The 9,557-nt window shown below is 34.8% G+C and overlaps 1 long non-coding RNA gene across 1 annotated transcript; it reads left to right on the top strand.

The window, feature by feature from the left end:
• The first annotated feature begins 1,057 nt into the window (after positions 1-1,057).
• LOC114161438 (uncharacterized) lies at positions 1,058-9,055 on the top strand. The gene is made up of 4 exons (XR_003599023.1): positions 1,058-1,117; positions 1,443-1,556; positions 6,274-6,322; positions 8,859-9,055. It is a non-coding gene; the product is annotated as an uncharacterized LOC114161438 (long non-coding RNA).
• The last annotated feature ends 502 nt before the right edge of the window (positions 9,056-9,557 follow it).

Below are 9,557 nucleotides of genomic sequence, written 5' to 3'. Positions count from 1 at the left end.
AGCCGTTTCGTCCTGTGTAGAGATAAATATAAAATGTTATTTATACACATAGAAATTCAATAAATTAGAATCGAACGTCAATTTATTAGAATCGAAAGGCAGTTTATTAATTATATTCACTTAGTGACTAAAGTAAAAGGCAAATCAGAAAATCTCACAAACTATAAATACAAATATCAGTCAGCAACATGACTTAGGAATTTGATTGGAACCTTTTGGGCAAAACAAATACTGTACGAACCACCCAGAGATCATTTTTATGGATTAAAGACTCAAACTGTGCTGAGTGTGACACTAAAAATACAAGGACTTAGCTGTGAACAGCTAAAGTAGCATAGCTCACATAAACATTAGCTCCCGCTAACAGAAATATATGAGGAGGGCAGAGTACCAAAATCCCAGTCATTTATTGAATGCATTTCCTGCTCTTTTTCTGTGACACTGATAAAGCTCATTATTCTGGCACTCAACAAATAGAAAAAAATGAATAATTCTGGCAATCCTAACCGACCTTAAATCAGAAAATGTTTACTGTCAAAAACTGAAAAAAAAAGTGTTGTTTTTTTGTCTTCTTAATCTTGTTTCTTACAATCTGATTGCAAAAATAAGAACTGTAATTAATTGGTGGATAGCTAATGACTGCAAATGTTTATCTCTATTTTGTTCAAAGTAGAGATTTTTAGTCTATAAAACATCATAAATCTGTCAAAACCACTTCAATAAATTACAAAACCATCACATTATATTTCAAGTATTATTTCTGATTATTGTGGCGCAAAGCTAATTAAAAACCAATAATTCTGTTTTTCAGGAAATCAGAATAAAGCCCAAAACAAAATAATATCTATTACAAAATAAGTTAAGACATACAGTCTGCAAAACCATTTTTGCGAATTAACACATGTGAAGTGAAATTTGTCAAAATGTGTTTATTTATTCTTTGAATATATCTTGTTTAGTCAACAAGTTGTTTCTCCAGACATTTATTGGTGTTTTAAATTCCCTTACGCTGCTTTTGACGGTTGGTGGTTACCATAGCAACCGCCAACCGATAGCTCCTCCCCCTTTTTCTGTAACTGTCATATGAGTCAGGATCAGCTCTGTGTTTTCATTACAAGTAATGTATTTTAACATATATTTTAGACTAATTTAATTATATACAGTGTTTCATGAGTAATTGTGCTGTGTTCTATTTATGTTTTTTTTTAACTGTTATCATTATTAATGTTTTTAGCTATGTTCAAGTTTACAAAACGTTAACTGCTAAATGCTGCTAACTGTTGCTAGCTGCTGCTAAATGCTATTACATTGCTCGACATTGGGAGCCATTGCTTTGTAGTTTGTTTAGGGTTATTTATTGTGTTTTATTTAATGTATTGGAGCAGAAGCTACTGGACATTTAGGTTCAGGTTAATCACCAACTTGACTTCCTCTTTTGTTAGAATAAATACGGTTAACCTGAATGCGTCTGTCGTGAAGTCAACCTAACCCTAACCCTAACCCTAACCCTATCTGAAAGGAACATAGAAGGGTTACATGTGAACGGAATCAGTGAGGTGAGTTCTTAATTTAATCAAAAAATAACAAAGAAATAAACTTACTAAATTCTCATAAGGAGTATTTTGTACGGATAAACTTACAGGCACTACAGAGGTAGGTAAGGAGGGAGCGAACAGAGAACAGGTGGCTGATTACAAACAGGATGCAGCTGAGAGAAACTAAATAAGAAAGAATGAAGTACCAAACAGATTTAAAAATAAACAGCTAAAGAAAGACTGATCTAATATGAAGCAAGGATGACACGAACAAAAAACAGAGAGTAACTAAGACTGAGCGTAAACGAACAAGAAAGCAATCAAAAATACAAATACAGACAAAAAACAAGCATATGGAGAACATGGACACTGTAAAATGACTGGATTTGTGTAAACATACTGTAACAAAAGAATTACTGTGCAGCACATTTTTGTTTAAAAATGATGACTAAATACAAATATTAATATAAAAAAATAGGTAGGAGAGGGGTGGGAATGTTTAAAATGCAAAAATGCCAATAAATATTTTACAAAAAAAAAACATAAAAGTGAAACTAATTAATTTATTCAAACTCAACAAGACTGTAATTGATATTTTGTCACACTGAAATTGCAGACTTTTTCTGTTACTGGTCAAGAATTTCCATCTATTTCATACTTAACACAAAAATTTAAGTCTCATTTTTATGGGAAACTGACTGAGGCTGTTTTAGGTTGTAAGATATGACAATCACAACATATTTTCACTTACATAACAGAGCATGTAGTTTCATGAAACAGAATCTGGAAGCAGAATTAAAATAACCAAGAAGACAAAAATAGCATTCCCATATGATGATTTCACAAGTCTGAATTATGACCAGAATGACTAACAAAGTCATAAAGGTACGTCTTGTCCTCCATCTTCAATAATGCATTACCCTGCCTAATTAATTCAGGGAAGCAGAGAAAACATGATTTCCATTTTTGTGTGTTATAATAGAGGTGACTTTCTTCACAGTAAAGTTACAATTCATAACGATAAACCCCTATAACGGGCGCATTATGGAGACTGAACCAAAATAAACAAGACAGAGCACCCTCAGGGTAATATATATTTCATTGTTTTACTGTAGAATAAGCTGTCTGTTTTCCTCAGTGTTGACTTTGCAATTTAAAGAGATGAAGCCTGAGGTGTCATGCTGAAACTGCAGAGCAGGTAACACCAGTTCCTCTCAGACAGATAAATCAAACAGTTATTTATATGCATGAAATAATAGTCATGGATATGTCTTTGCTCCCAATGATATAACACTAGCTGTTCTGCAAAACAAAGTTTAGTGGTCCGAAAAGTTTAGTTTTCCTTCAATTTGGAAGAATATTTAACAATTGTACATTTAGAATTAGAAAATCTATGCTGGATTTGGTCAAAGTTACGTGGCAGCCTCATAAATAGTAAACTATCCTGGGTGGCAAAAATGGAAATCAAGATTGACCTTGTCCTAGTACAATACAGTGTATGCAGAAAGACAAAGAAAAAAATCTTGACAAGAAGCTGCAGCACCAAAGTCTCTGAGAAAATCTTTTTAAAAATAAGACAGAGGAAAATACCCACTGCTCTTTTTACAAACTGAAGGTCATTTCTTTTATTTGGCAAAGTTGAACAATAAGGGCAGCAAAGATATTAAGTACAAAAAAGTCTTACATGACTGGACTGCAAATCTTTGGAGAAATTACATTCATTTTTCCTACAGGTTTAATTACATACTTAATATGAATTACGCAGCAAAAACTGTAGTAAATTGCAACATTAGTTTTCATAAATATGATATATAACCACTTGGTTGAATAAATATAATGAGACTAAAGTATACCCAATATTAAATGAAACAAGGCTAATTTTCTAATTGTTAGTGTATGAAACCTCAACACTTAAAACTAAACCGAAGAAATATATCAAATAACCAGAGGTGGTCAGAGTACTAAAAGATGTACTAAAGTAAAAAGAAATTACTCAGCTAAGAGTGAAAAAGTATTTGGTAAAAGGTACTGAGTAACTGATCAAATTATCCATCATTTAATACTTAAAAATGAAATCAGATGGACCAAAATATAAACTTAGGTTGAAATTTTGGGATTTTAAGGATAAAAATCACAATCATTTATATTGTGTTTTAAAATAACAAAATCAGACAAAAGAAAATTTTTCCAAATCAGTTTCTTTCAGTAGAAAATTTATATAACTTTAACAAAAACTGCAAGTGTGTGTGTCTGTTGTTGTTGTTTTTGGTTAAAACATGTTTGTTTTTCATTCAGTGGGTAGAAATGTTACTCAACTAAGAGTAGAAATACTTCATAATAAAATTACGCAAGTAAAAGTAAAAAGTACAAAAAGTTACTCAAGTAAATGTAATTGAATAAATGTAACTAGTTAACTATGCAAATAACTGTCATGAGGTTCTAAGCTAAAGGAGTTTATTTCACCATTTTATTGTGTTTTACAATATTAAAGAGACTAAAGTCTCTTCTCTATCTGAAAGTCAATTTGATTTTTGAATTCCAGGTGAAACGACCAGGTTTTTATTTTCAGTAAAATATTAACAAACTCAGAGTGAACTTACTCACATATGTGATATTCTGGGGTTTTGTTTCAGAACAGGAAGTTCTGCAGCTGCTGAAATCCTCAGTGCTCTGATGAAGCTGATAACAAAGATCCTCTCTGAGACAGAGCTCCCACTCACACAGGAATCACACTCACACCAAAATCCCGATGTTATTGTTCCAATATTAGAGCGGAAAAAGTCCAGACACCTCAAAACTTGAAATTTAAAATAAGAAAATGTTATTTTTGTCAATGTTTTTTTTGTCACAATTTTTTTGTGATTCAGTAATTTGGAACACTTTTTGTGTCATTTCATGCAGAAATACACCAATACTAATTTAAAACTTAAGTTTAATCTTCACACATGTAATATATCTAAATTCACCAACTGAGGGGTGGAAGTTATGTTTTAACCTTGGTGGACAGGAAGTAAGAATGTGTAGCCTTTCAAAATTGATCTTTAAAAATTAGATATGCTTCACATGGTTATCAAGCCGGGCAGTCAACCATTCAGTGTCGTGACCTCTGAGCTAAAACAGTGTGTGGATTAAAGTCTGGGCAGCAAATTCATAACGGATAAATAATCAAAACAAATGTTTGCACGTCCATTTTAACTCATAAAAAATGGTATTTGTTGGGGGAAAGTCTCTCTCAGGGCGTAAACACGCGTTTCTGTGGGATAATATTGATATTGGTACTGATAATACCAATATCATCTCTAACTGAAAAAGTTATTTTATTCTGATATGATCTCAAATGCATCTTTTTTAGCTTTATTTTGAAAAAATGCTCACAAATTTTATGTGTTTTCTATTTTTTCTGTTAGTATGTTGTTAAATTATTTCATAGACACCTGTAAACTTTGTTCACATTTTGTCCTACGTTTTAACAAAATAACTCAAAGGAAAAATCACAAGAATAAAAATAAAACATTTAATTTCTTTACATAGCTTAAAAAAGAATCTCATTTACAGATTCCAGCCTGTCATTGCACCAAAGTTTAATCAAATCATGCAAGCGTAAAGCTGCTGTCCTTTATATTTAGCTCACATTTCACACTGAATTTTGGATCTACTAATAGTTGTAAAAGATACAACTATTACTTTGAGCATTTTTATGAAAAGCTTATGTCAAAAAGAGAAGAATTGTTTTTAAGGAAATCACTCATGGTACAAATGTTGGTACTGCTTTAAAAGTATTCCTGCCTCCCAATTTTTTTTTGTCACACTTGAATTTTTCAGACCATCAATAAATGATAACATTAGATACTGAGAGTCTGAGTAATTAGTAACTATGATTTCACATGAAGATTTCATTTGTAACAGGACAAATGCTATCCAAACCCATCTGACTGTACATGAAAAACTAACCATCCATCCCTGTGAAGCACATGTGTCAAACTCAAGGCCCATGGGCCAAATCTGGCCCGCCATAGCTTTTTATGTGGCCCTCTATGATCTAGACTAAATACTAAGTTAGCTTAAATATTATGTCTCAATCAAATCAACGCAGTTTTTATCTGTTTACTGTCAAATCATATCAATCAGTCCCTCCAGTTTCTTGAGAGTTATCGTGGAAATTTATGGAAAATCAGCAAATCCCTGCACTTTTTTGCACTAATACTTGGGGGTTTATTGGAGATGTTTCTCAAAAATTGTCAAAACTTTTGTTACTTGTACTAACAGCTGCCTCAGCTTTCAATGATGTTAGATTATAGTCCAGGATCTATACAGCGAGTAATAAAAAGTCGCATTTATTATCATAAAAAGGGGTAAATATTTCCAAATTACAAAATCACTGCAAAGTTGTTCAATAATACTATTTAACTTTAAGAATTCGTTGATATTTTAACAGTTTATGAACAGGTTTTGTCAATACATTTTGGCACAACCGGCCCTTTAAGAGCATTTATGATTTGGCCCAAAACAAACATGAGTTTGTAAAGGAGTTTAGACGAACTTTTCTGTGCAGGATGTTTTTAATTCAGACACATCGGAGGGTTTCAGAGCATGAATGGCCTTTTTAAGGTCATGCCACAACATTTCAATCGAATTTCACTGACTTCTCTGACCTGCATTCTTCTTTTTTCTTTCCGATTTGATTTATGTGCTGCTATTTCAACTTTTAACTTTATGTTTTCTTTCTCTTTTGAATCAGATGTGACGCCTTCCTAGAGGAAGCAACTCAACTTTCTTCTTCTCCTGCGGTAAACCTCTCACTCTTCCCTCACATTGAATCAATGCTTCAGTTTTGTGTGTGTGTGCTTTTTCTCTCCTGTTTTTAACAGATTAGGTTTATACTTTTGCATCTACCTGCTTTTTAAAACTCTAAAATTAAACTCTAAAATGCTCTTTGTAAAGGCTGACTAATGATGTGAGGTGTGTTTTTAAGGAGCTGTCCTTGGTCCTGATACTTCTTGTTAAACTTTCTGGCGCTGCTGCGTCTGTGTTCAGACAAGTAGATTCATTAGTCGCACAAACACAATAATGATAAAGTTTGATTAGCACTTCTCAAGTGGAATAACCCCTTAAAAGGAGACATAATCATAAAACATTTAAATTAAATCAGACACATTATGATTACTTCTTTCATGAGCTCTGAAAAGAAAATATGACAAAATATTTATATCATTCTACTTTAGAAAGTTCCACTTTAACTACTTCCTTTTGCTACAGAAAGCAGAATCATTCAAATGCAATCCACAAGCTGTTACTGCAGGAAGCTTCATGTACCCTGTTTGTTTTTGTTTTCTATGAAAAGTACTGGTATTGATTAATTTTAGCAGATATCAGCAGTTATGAAAAGCTAATAGCAAGAAACCTTTCCGGATTGTTTGTCTTTGGGAATTTCTGAAGCAAAATAAGGGTATTAAAACTGCAACAGAAACTCTGGGAGGTGGGGAAGAGTTTAGTATGGAAGAGGATTAGGATTAGAATTTTAATCTCTGAATTCTGACTTTTGATCTCAGAGGATGAAAATGTTAGATTCAGAGGAAAAAGTCAGAATTCTGATTTTTTTAAAAACTGAATTCAGTGGCTTCACTGCATGGCTCAGACAGCAGCTGGTCAATCTCTGTCTCAAGCACAGATCTTTAACTTGGTCCTTTGTTCAAAGTGAGAATGGAGTGAAAAATGGATTTATGGCACAGGTCCTTGTCTGCAGGGACGCAGATGCGACTGCAGTCTGTTATGATGGTGAGCAAAGCCAAAATGTGAAGTTCTTAGACTGAAGGTCTATTTACGTTTTGTTTATGACATATTGAGCAGGACTGGAAAGACAAGGCAAGTCTATTTGTGTTGTGAATAGATGTATGTAAAATCATTTTTTTTAGTTTTACATCATGTTATAATCAAAAACAGACCTGGACTGTTGCCTTGATTCTTTCATGCATGTTTGAGAAATCCTTTAATCTCCATGGCAACCATTCAGCCATGCAAAACGCTTGGGTGAACCAAGCCCCGCCTTCCAGACGCAGCTCCTCCTCAGAGCTGAAGTTTCCAAGTTTCCGAGGCTCACAGAGCGATTCCCCCCCACTCAGCTCCTTCAGACTAGCCAACAGCAATTAGCAAACACCTGGTGGAATAACGACGCATCATCTAAGCTCATTATGTGAGCTATTTCTCAATGCAAAGCTGGTAAAAACGTTGCTAAAGGGTTAAAAGGGGAACCATGTTGTTATGACTTTCTGAAAGTGGAGTCTCAGAAAGACCAGGAGTTTTTAAAGAGACAGACGCCCAATTTAAAACCGCTAAATTACAAAGTTAAATCTCTTTTATGTCATATTTGATGTAGCATTTTTATAACAACTGAAGTTAACATAGTTGCTTGATGGTGCTATAAAATGGAGAACACGGAAGGTGTGTGAAGGTGCAACCCCACATGTTTTTTTTACCAATTATTACACTTTCATTCTTCCACAGCCAATCAGTGAACATTGACTTCACCCTGGTTAAAATGTCGAGCCTTCTCCATTCAGGCACCATTTCCTGTGGCCATGTTTCTTCCTGTTCATTTCTCCTTAAAAGCCGCTCACTTCAAAAGTTTTTGTCTCTGTTTTCTGGAGCCAATATTGTGACTGTTGACAATAGCTGCGTTGTCTGCTTGGCTGAGAGCTATGATTAGTCAACTCATTATATTGTCATGCTCTGGTGCTCTCTTTGCTCCCAATCTGTTCAAGCACACAAAGACGTGCGACTTCAAAAGCCTTATTGGCACTCCTTGGCGTGTCTTAGGCGTGAAAAAACGATCGAAAAGGCAAAAGTGAACAACATCTGAGAGTCTGTGTTTTTCCCATCAGAGGAAATTCTGCACAAACACAAAAGCCTTTTTTTTAAATTGTGTTTGTGAATATCTTGAAAAGTGTCTTCTGGCATATAGGAAGAAGAAAACAGGCAAAAAAATAACCAAATTAAGAAAAAAAAACAGTTTTGGGCAGCGTGTCCTCTCCAGGGCTATTATGTTTGGTAATTGCTGACTGTAACGAGGCCTTCACTCTCCATTACACACCGTGGATCATTTGACGTCTCTTCAAAACTCTCTGAGTTGCTGTTGTTCCCACCCACCTCCACTCCCACTCCCACTCCCTTCTTTCCAGCTCTCATCCTCGCTTTGTTTCCAGCTGTGAGAAACACATCACATGTTTTCATGAAGCTTTTTTTGGGGAGGGGGTTTATGTAATTTCTAGTTACTAATTAGTTTTTTTCTCTCTCTGTTCTCTCTTTTCACTAAACACTTCTCACCAGAGACGCGAAGGGCACAGCTGCAAATGTTTAACCTTGGTTGCACATCCAATGTTTACACTCTGAGTTGTATTAATTGTAGCCACAAACGAACATGGCTTCCAACGGTTGCAGGGTTTAATTTGTGTGTTGCACCACATTGTTTGTGATTTTTTTAAAAAGAATATGTAATTATCAAATAAAAATGAAAAACAATCGTCTGGTTGCGTTTGGATCTCATTGGTGGCCAGACTTCACTTCCTGGTGCTGAGGTCAGGAAGATGCATCGGCGCGAACAATCTAATTGTTTGGAATCATGTCAGCTGAGCTGGAGGACACAGCTTGTGCTTGTGATTTATCACCAAAGCATTGCCGCATTTGCCGATAGGAAAACAGTTTTAGTGGCGTCATGGTGATATACGGAGATGGATGAGGAGAAAAATTGAATAACATTTTTCTCCGTTCTCACCAGTCCGCTCTTATTTGTGACTGGGAAAACAACAACGGGTTTCGTTTGACTGCGTCTGAATGCATTGGGTTTTATTTGTAGATAATTTATTTTCACTGTTGTATTCTGGTCTGCTTCCCTTTCAGAATTGCTTTATTCCTCCGTCGCTGTATGTTTGCAGCTGTAGCGCTTTTAGAGCAGAGGTAATATCTGCGCCGATTTCTCCCGGCCGGCTTTGTGGTTGCAAGAGCAAAGCATCACTTCCTCTCTCTCTT

The sequence above is a fragment of the Xiphophorus couchianus genome, chromosome 18 (genome assembly GCF_001444195.1).
Source record: "Xiphophorus couchianus chromosome 18, X_couchianus-1.0, whole genome shotgun sequence".
Taxonomy (NCBI): Eukaryota; Metazoa; Chordata; class Actinopteri; order Cyprinodontiformes; family Poeciliidae; genus Xiphophorus; species Xiphophorus couchianus.
Note: the sequence above shows the minus strand (reverse complement) of the source record. Positions and strands in the feature narration are given on the sequence as shown.